Source organism: Coffea arabica, chromosome 11c (assembly GCF_036785885.1).
Source record: "Coffea arabica cultivar ET-39 chromosome 11c, Coffea Arabica ET-39 HiFi, whole genome shotgun sequence".
In the NCBI taxonomy this organism is placed as follows: domain Eukaryota; kingdom Viridiplantae; phylum Streptophyta; class Magnoliopsida; order Gentianales; family Rubiaceae; genus Coffea; species Coffea arabica.
In genome coordinates this window covers 30,067,977-30,078,114 of record NC_092330.1, presented here as the reverse complement: position 1 = coordinate 30,078,114, position 10,138 = coordinate 30,067,977, and the positions used below count along the sequence as shown (strand labels likewise).

General features: G+C 36.1%; 1 non-coding gene across 1 annotated transcript; it reads right to left on the bottom strand.

The window, feature by feature from the left end:
* Positions 1 to 6,301: 6,301 nt before the first annotated feature.
* Positions 6,302 to 6,408, bottom strand: LOC113717504 (small nucleolar RNA R71). The gene has a single exon (XR_003454420.2). It is a non-coding gene; the product is annotated as a small nucleolar RNA R71 (small nucleolar RNA).
* Between the last annotated feature and the right edge of the window lie 3,730 nt (positions 6,409 to 10,138).

Here is a 10,138-nt window from a genome sequence, read left to right as displayed (position 1 = left end):
TGGCACACATGGAAGACTAGGAATCGCATCAAATATGAAGGACAAACTATCGATGGGGTTCAGGTATGTTAGTAGATTTTTGCTGATCTTCTGAAGTTGTTTAGGGTACAGTTCCCGGAATGCCGGGTTTCGTCGATGTCTTGGATACAATTTTATCTGGAGATTTCATCCTGGAATAGGGCGGTGTCACATATGCTGGTTAAATGGGTATGACCTTCACACGGAGTACTAAAACTCAACACGGACGGGTGTTCCAAGGTTAACCCTAGGGTGAGTGGTGGTGGGGGTGCTTCAGGAGGAGAGTGGTAGGCTGGTCCTGGCATTCTCATGTAATTTTGGTATCGTTTCGAGTATGTAGGCTGAGGCCCGCGCACTGCTGTTTAGGGTCAAAGTTATGCCTCCAGAGGGTTTTGTTGCCTTTGATGTTGAACTGGATTCCTTGATGTTAGTACAAATTCTAAATCAGACATCTCAGTGCCCATGGAGTATCTATAAGGAGGTGCAGCATTTGGTCGGGTTGGTATCTCATTTTTCACGCATTTTTCACTGTTATCGTCAGGCTAACCAGGTTACAAATATATTGGCCAATGAAGGTTGTCGGCAGGGCCAGGAAGAGATTTATTTGGCAACTTCAACTTTACCCTAGTTAGCGAGAGGAGCATATCACCTTGATAGGATAGGAGTTGCGTTTATTCGTGTGATAAGGGAGTAGTACTCCTTCTCTGTGGCCTTGTAATATTGTAGAGAATATTATGGAATAAATAAAGTTTTTTTCTAAAAAAAAAACTAGGATTCCAGTGAAAATATGCATTTTGTGGTTTAAGTGTAAAAATTACGTTTCTATGGATTTTAATGATGAAAACTTCATATTTTTGTATGTTTAATGATTCAATCAAAGGAGTGAATTGAGAACATATTTGGATGAATATTGATGATTTCAAGTAGTTTTAAAAAAGACATGAAGTGCAAGAGAGGAAATGCAATCAAGAATAAAAGAAGGAAAGTTTTGCGGCTTTGATATATCGTGGTATTTTTGCAATAGCTTCAGGTAAAATGATCGGATTGAGGTGATTGTTGAACCATTTTGAAGCTAAGAGACAGATCTACATTTGGCATGAAGACATTGAAGTCCAGTTCAGTTGTTTTTATAGTCAAAAAGTCGAAATACATAAATGCAACTCTGTTGTCGAAAACTGAAACAGAGCTTTGACCATTCGAGGGTATTTTGGTGATGTCTCGGTCGACAAAGCTCCAAATGGGATGATTGTTGAGGCATTGGAAAGGTAACTCAAAGAGCTACAACTTTTGTGTTTTACACAAGAGCTAGTTCGGCCTCTATCACAAAGAAAATAGCAGTTGAAACGGTGTCAAATTCACATAAGTGAAAACGGGACTTCATGAATACGTGGCTTGAAGTCACGTATTCCGAAGTCGCGTATTCCTCAATTTCGGCTGCAACTTGTGTTTTTTTCATACAAGTTTTTTGACCCATTTTCCTATAAGAATATTGGTGGAAACAGCCCAAGACAGCTGCGAAAGAAGCTTTACAACTCATATCTAGTTTGTTTGTGGGCTCAAGGTATGATTAAATGCTTTGTCTCTTGCATGAATTCTGTCTATAAATATAGGCCTTTGGAGACTATTTTAACAACTTTGGAAGGCTAGAGAAACTCACGAAAAATGTAGTCTTCACAAGTTTTTCTTAGTTCTTTAGTATAGTATATGTAGAATAGTTTATCCTTCTTGTATATGTAGCTAGATTTGGATGAAGATTGAGAAGCAAAGATAGAGAGGTTGATCTCATGTGACAAGGGTGATATCTCTTCTACTACTTTCTCTCTTATATTTGATTTCATGTTTAGCTATAATACAAGTTTGGTTTTGCTTTTTTATCATGTTTAGTTAAAGTGTATACCTAGAGTTACGGATGAACTTTCTATACCTTGTTTGTGATGTTTACTTGGTTATTTGATGATCTTCTTTTGAACAAGTTATTTATCACTTTTGCTTATCTAATCATGATTAACCGGTCATTAATTATTATTATCTAAAGACGTTAAGTTTGCAATAAAAATTGAAATTTAACACTAGTTCAAGAAAGTGATACATCTCGGGAGTTCATTAACGAGAGTAGAGGAGCACCATTGTAGTTTTAGTGACTTGTTTCATGTAATTTCATTAAAGAAATGAGCTTGTAGTTAACTTCATAACCATGAGAGTAGGTATGCTTTAGCTACAAGTAGAGTTGATTCACTACGAGAGTAGGTTTCACATACATTAAAAAATTACGCCATAACTACCCAAGATAATAACATACAAGTAACCGGTAATGTCATTTGCAAGAGTAGTAAGGAATTCCATACATCTAGGAGCTTTCTAGTGTTAATTTTATTACTTTTACTTCATGTTTATAGTCTAAATAATAAAGGAGTTCGAAAATTACCGATAATTGTCACTCTTCCCTATGGGATCAATACCTAATACCCCTATGCTCAATAAACGACCTGTATACTAGCAGAAAAATCGCGTGTGGGTTATTTAGGATTTTATAAATATAAAAAATGATTATGGATGAGCTAATTGTATATGTATACCTTACACTCGTCAAGTTTTTGGCATCGTTGTCGGGAAAGATTTGGCAATATCGGTGCTAAAAATAACTTTATTAATTTAAACTTTTTACTTGTTTTTTTTTGTGTTTGTTATGTCTAGTGTCTTGTTTGTTGTATTTAGCGTCTTATGGAGTCTTTATTTGTATGTTTTTTGTATGTGTCAAGCTATCTATTTTTCTTAACTAAACTTGTTTTTTAAGTTACTTTGAAGACATGTTTGGGGATTCAAGGAGAGTAGAAAAATGAGGAAACAATGCATGAGAGAAGGAAGATCGGCAATAGATGGTTATTATGTGCAAAGCTCCATAGATAGAGGTAACCATAAAATTACCGAAGGTATATCATTTGAAAATGGTTTAAGGTGTTTAAAAATTAAACTTGATGTTATAACGTTAAAAATTCAAATGGACACCATTATGAATATGCTTGAGCAGAAAAAGAATGTTAATACTTTTAATTCTTATCATATAATTTGTGACTTGTATGAAGGTTATCATGCTACTTATACATGTATACAAGAATAAAATGTGGATTATTATGATGAATTAGGCCATTACAATCCTTGTTTTGATCAATATGGTGCTAATTGGGATAATTCTTCTGCTTATGATTGTGATAATCAATGTACTTATAATGCTTCTCGATGTTTTTATGATTATCAATCCGAATGTCTCCAATATGAAACAAAACCATCTTGGGAATTGGCAATAGAAATGTTAGTTAATGCACCTTCACATTGGCAACTAGAAAGTGAATCATTAGCTAACGAATCTAAGCTATCTTGGGAATTAGTTATAGAAAAACTAGCAAATACAACCTCTGACCATTTTGACAGGATTGAGAAAATGATAGATGAATTAGCTTCTCACTTTGATAGAATCACTATAAGAAAATTGGTTTTCAGTGACAAACCATTTTCGTCACAAAAACATAAAAAGTCATCACTGATAAGTTTTATTGACAAGTTTCTAATCGTCACAGAGTCGTCACTGAAGGCCCGTCGGTAAAAGTAAACAGTGATGACCTTAAAAGTCGTCAGTGAATGGTACTGTTTTGTGACAACTAGTGTTGTCAGTAATTGTTGTAATTTTAGTGACGACATAGTATCTTGTCAATGATGTACAAAGCAATGTAGTCACTAAAACTAATCCATAGTTGACACTGGTATAAACTAATTACTAACAACTTTTGTTATCACTAAATACTTTTCAATTCTATCACAATAGGTGGTTATCAATGGAGAAATCTGATTCAGTGACAACACTATATCACCATGAAATTTAAAGATTTTTCTGCTACAATTATATCTAAAAAATGAAACAAAATGACAATTGATAAGTGAATATTTAACGTACATTTTGTACAAATTTGGCATGAATTTTTGGTATGTTTTGAGAAGATTAAAGCCATATTTGAACTCTTTTGGTGATAATTGCTTAAATATTGTTTAAGGGTTCAAAAAATTGATAAATGAGTGGATTAATGCGTTAATTTTGTGAAACTGTAAAGGTAATTGATGTATGAAATTCATGCACAAACTGAAAGAAATGTAAGGGTCATCCAGAGGACAAAGTACACAAGAAATTGGGAGCAAAAATGTAGAAAAAGGGAAGAAGTGAAAAACTGAAAAATTGCTCAACACGGATCCGAGCTCAGATCCGTGTGTACAAGAGAGATTCGAGCCCTCGTCTGTACTTCTAGCAGAGTGTATCCGAGGTCAGGAAGATCCGACCTCGGATCCATCACGAAAAGTCCTTGGATCCACAGATCCGAGCTCGAATCTGTTTTCACTCCTCGGATCCGTGGCTCGGATCTACCTCTCTCCTCAGCAAGTGGCACAGCCATTTTTCTTTACCTTTCTCACAACTTTTCCAGCTATTTTAAGAGACAGAAATCGGTGACACATGCTTCTGCAACAAAAGAGAAGACCAAATGAGTGTAGACAAAAAGAAACATCATATCTTTGACTTCTTTTTACAAAATCTGAGTGGAAGAAATTATGAAGGAGAAGAACAGATTTTCTACCACTTTTTATGCAGAAACACAGGAGAGAGGTGAGGACATTACCATACCTAGATAGTTTTCCTTCTTGTAACTAGTTTTCTCTCTAGCTAAGAGTTCTTGGAGCAGCATTGTTGGAGTTTTTCACTTGTAATCATATTGTGCAAGAGCATAGCAGGAATTGGAGAGCTTCACCTTCAATTGGCTAAGCTTTCTTTTATCTTTCTTATACTTGTACTTTATGATGTTTTGCATTAATCAACTTGTGATTGTGATTGTTAAATCATTCATGAGTAGCTAATTTTCTTTATCTAAGGAGTAGATGAAACTTATGGCTAAATAATATGAATTGAATGTGATTTACACTTGTTATATCTTGTATTAACTTGTCTACTTGTGTAGCTGTGATTACTTGTTGTTGATTGATCACCAATAGCTTGTTTATAGTTGTTATTGTTCAAAGAGAATTGGTAATAACAATGGAAACACATGAGTAGAGCTTGAGTTGTATGTTCATGAAAATAGAGATACACTTAGGTGGATTATTTAGCATTTCATGAAATAAAACGGAGTAGTAGTAGTATTTCACCATGAAAATAGGGAAATCTATATTGCTCTAGACCATTTTAGCATGAAAATGAGACTTGGTAATTTTGAAAATGAATCTCTGGTTAAACAAGAATAATAGCAAGAAGTAAATCCATTCATTTGTGTTGTTTATGCCATAAGTGGAATCTACATCCCTAGAATCTTCCTTAAGTGAAATTTCTCTATTTGTATTCAACATTTGTTAAACTAGATTTGTATATCAGATTTGTAGATTACAGCATTAGACTTTCTCTGTTTAAATTAATTGTAAGTCTAAATAATAGAGAAAACAAGAGCTTAGTAATTGTTTAAATTGCTCCTCGTGAGATCGACTAGATACACATCTTGTACTACAATTGCGACCTATATACTTGCAGTCCAACGGGTATAAAATCGAAATTAAACTTGCATTGATATAAAAATCCCATCAAGTTTTTGACGCCGTTGCCGGGGAGCGGCAATATTAGGGTCTAATCATCTCTATTAATTTAGATATTTTCATTGTTTTTATTCAAGTTGTTGAATTAAAACTGCAAAATTTCTCTTATTTTTGTTTGTAATATATGCACCGGACGTCTCGAGAAGTTGTACTTTTCAATTCAGAAATTGAGAGGACACTACATAGACAAAGGAGGAACACACTACAGCAAGAGGAACAAGGGATTTGGCAACCAATAGAGGAAATCTTAATAGAGCTTCTATTTGAAGAAGAAATGGCAGAAAATGAAACAAATAGGCGAGTTATACGAGATTTTGCTCTACCCGGAACACAAGAATCTCAAACAAGCATAGCAAGGCCTTTGGTAAATGCTAACAACTTTGAGATTAAACCATCACTTATCCAAATAGTTCAACAATCTCAATTTGGAGGTAATGCAGTAGAAGATCCTAATACACACTTAGCTACATTCTTGGAAATTTCTGATACAATTAAAATGAATGGAGTTAGTGATGATGCTATAAAGCTAAGATTGTTTCCATTTTCATTGAGAGATAAGGCCAAACTTTGGCTACACTCTCATGCTCCTAATACTTTCACCGGATGGGATGATTTATCAAGAGCATTCTTAAATAAGTATTTTTCACCAGGTAAGACTGCTAAGTTTAGAATGGATATCACTAGTTTTAGCCAATTAGAAGGTGAATTATTATATGAGGCATGGGAAAGATTTAGAGATTTGCTTCGGAAATGTCCACATCATGGACTGTCGGAGTGGTTAATCATACAAACCTTATATAATGGTTTAATTTTTTCTACTAAAACTATGATCGATGCAGCTGCAGGTGGAGCTTTAATGGGTAAATCACCCCAAGAAACTCATAATTTGATAGAAGAAATGGCAGCAAATAACTATCAATGGGCCAATGAGAGAGGTAATACAAGACGTCACGCAGGTATAATAGAAATGGACACTCTCAATATGCTGAGTGCTCAAATGAATAATATGATGAAGTTGTTAAGTAGACAAGGTGGAGTTGGTCCAAGTTCATCTAATGCACATGTAGCATGTTGTTCTATATGTGGAGGTGAACATGATACTAATGAGTGTGTTGATTCTGAGCAGGTACAATTCGTCAATAATTACAATCGTAATACTCAAAATAACCCCTACTCGAATACTTACAATCCGGGGTGGAGAAACCATCCAAACTTTGGATGGAAAGATCAAGGAAATCAACCAAGGCCAACCAATCCACCGGGATTTCAATCAAGGCAACAACAAGCTGAAACTAAACCTGGTTGGGAGATGGCAGTGGAAAAACTCGCAAAAGTTACTTCGGACAGATTTGAGCGAGTAGAAGGAAGATTGGACCAATTCACTATAATGTACAGGAATGTAGAGGTCCAAATTGGTCAAATTGCTAGTTCTTTGAATAATCGTAATCAAGGAGAATTACCTAGTAAAACGGAGGTAAATCCTAATGAACGTGTCAAAGCCATTACTTTTCGTAGTGGTAAGCAATTAGAAGATCCTCCAGTGATGGAAGTTGAGAAAGATGAGAATGAAAAACAAGAAGAAAAGCAGAGGAACCAAGAGGCGATAGTGGAAGAAAATAGCCGGAGAAATCAAGAGAAAATCAACCATCATCTTCCGCTACCATTTCAATACCTCCTGCGGTTCCATTTCCACAAAGATTAAAATAGAATAAATTTGATAGGGATTTTGAAAATTTTGTTAAACTTTTCAAACAATTGCACATTAACATTCCTTTTGCCGATGCTATTTTGCAGATTCCATCTTATGCAAAATTTCTCAAGAAAATCATGACTAGAAAAAGGAAGTCGGAAGACTGCGAAACAATAGCATTAACTGAGGAGTGTAGTGCAATTATATAAAATAAGCTACCACCGAAATTGAAGGATCCAGGAAGTTTCTCTATACCTTGCACCATAGGTAACATTGATTTTCCTAAAGCATTGTGTGATCTTGGTGCTAGCGTATCATTGATTCCTCTAACGGTGGCTAGACAATTGGGTTTGAAGGAGCTTAAAAGCACTAATATTACTTTGCAACTAGCGGACAGGTTTATTAGATATCCACTGGGAGTGTTGGAAAATATATTGATAAAAGTTCAAAAATTTATCATTCCAGTGGATTTTGTGGTGTTAGATATGGAAGAAGATGTATCTATGCCAATTATTCTTGGTAGACCATTTTTAGCTACTGTAGGTACTATTATTGATGTTAAAAATGGCAAGCTGAAGTTTCAAGTAGGTGAAGAAGAGATAGAGTTTAATTTGCATGAAATGGGAAAATACCCTTCTTTTACCGATCATGCATATTCTATTGACACAATTGATAAACTAACTCAAGAGATGAGCCAAGTCAATTTTGACTTTGATCCTCTTGAATATTGTTTAATGAGTTTAGGAATGCAAGAAGGGGATTGTGGGGAGATGGAAGAATTGGCCAAATATTTGGATTTTCAAGCACCTTATAAAAGGGGTAATTTGTATGAAAGTCTTGACCAAGGAAAAGGGTTTTCACCACCTTCAGAAATTGAACCTCCAAAACTAGAGTTCAAACCACTTCCAACTCATCTAAGGTATGAATTTCTTGGTGAAAATAGTACTTTACGTGTAATTGTTAGTGCTAACCTTGATGATGAGCAATGCACAAAGTTACTAAGAGTTCTAAGGAAGCAAAAGAAGGCAATGAGATGGACAATTGCAGACATTAAAGGTATAAGTCCTTCTATATGCATGCATCGTATTTTATTGGAGGACAATTGCAAACCAGTGGTGGAAACACAAAGAAAACTCAATCCAAACATGAAAGAGGTGGTAAGAAATGAAATTCTTAAGTGGCTTGATGCAGGTATAGTCTTTCCTATCTCCGATAGTGTTTGGATTAGTCCAATTCATGTGGTACCAAAGAAAGGTGGAATAACTATAATCGTAGGTAAAAATGATGAATTGATTCCATCTAGACTTGTGGTAGGGTGGAGAGTGTGTATTGATTATCGTAAGTTAAATACGGTAACAAGAAAAGATCATTTTTCCCTACCATTTCATGATCAATTATTGGAGCGAATAGCCGGATATGAATTTTACTATTTTCTTGATGATTTTTCAGGATATAATCAAATAACTATAGCTCCAGAGGATCAAGAGAAGACCACATTTACATGTCCTTATGGCACTTTTGCCTTTAGAAGGATGCCATTTTGATACGAATCTCGTTGGTGAGAAGATTCGCGACCCAAGATCACTTATTGGATTTGACTTTGAACGCAAGGAACGGTAGCAGCGGAAACCCTACGACCCCTCTAATCCCCGTGACTACGAACTTGTTGATATTATCTCAAACCGTAATCAAACGAATTAGCGAACCTCAGGCAAGTGTAGGAGGCGCCACAATTCAAGTGTGGTTCTTGAATTGATAAGCCAAACAAGAACACAAGAGTTAAACTCTAAGTTGTTCAAGGGTTGCTCGAAAGTTATGGAGAAAATTCTCTCAAGTATTTTTATGATAAAAGTGTCTACCCTTTATTGATGTAATATGGTGCCTTATATAGGCTACAAGTGAAAACCCTAATCTAGTAAGAAAAATGGACTAAGGGTGCAGTGGATATGGGCCCTAATAAGGGAGGCTTAACCCCCCGATGGGTTGGGCCTCACGTGGGCTTTCCTTCCTACACAGCCCACTCCAGCAAATAATAATGAGTAAATTGGCAATCCTACCTTTGGCGATTCTACGTGCAATATGCACTTAGCCAATTATTCAATCTAATCAACTAATGTGGAAATAACTAACTATGATGCTAAAATGGAAATTAGGGTTTGGCAAAAAACCCTAATCCTCAGGTGTAGCTTCAATGCTCATTATCGGACCGCGACCACCTTCACTTGAGTGTATGAATCCTTCAAAGGACTTGTGTATGGCCTGAATAAGTACATTGAGTTGCTCACGAAGTTTCTTTGTGCGAGCTCTAGTAATGGGTCCACTTGGGGCGTGCACATGATCCTCAGCTCCTCGATTACTCGAGCCATTGTTGGCCTGCCCACGTACCATGATGCTATCATTCCCCTCCTCTTGAGAAGGATTTGCCCTCAAATCAAACGCATCATCTGCATCAAAAGGAGCTAAGTCAGAGACATTAAATGTAGCACTAACTCCATACTCACCAGGAAGGTCAAGTTTGTAGGCGTTGTCATTGATGCGCTCCAACACTTGAAAAGGTCCATCACCCCGTGGTTGTAATTTGTTCCTCCTTTGAACAGGAAATCGTTCTTTGCGCATGTGCAACCATATCCAATCGCCAGGCTCAAAAATCAACTTTTGGCGACCTTTATTAGCTTGCTTGACATATTGAGCAGTTCTCCTCTCAATGTTAGCCATGACTTTCTCATGCAGTTGCTTAACAAACTCTGCACGTTTCTTACCATCTAAATGTGCGCGCTCATTACTAGGTAATGGCACTAGATCAAGTGG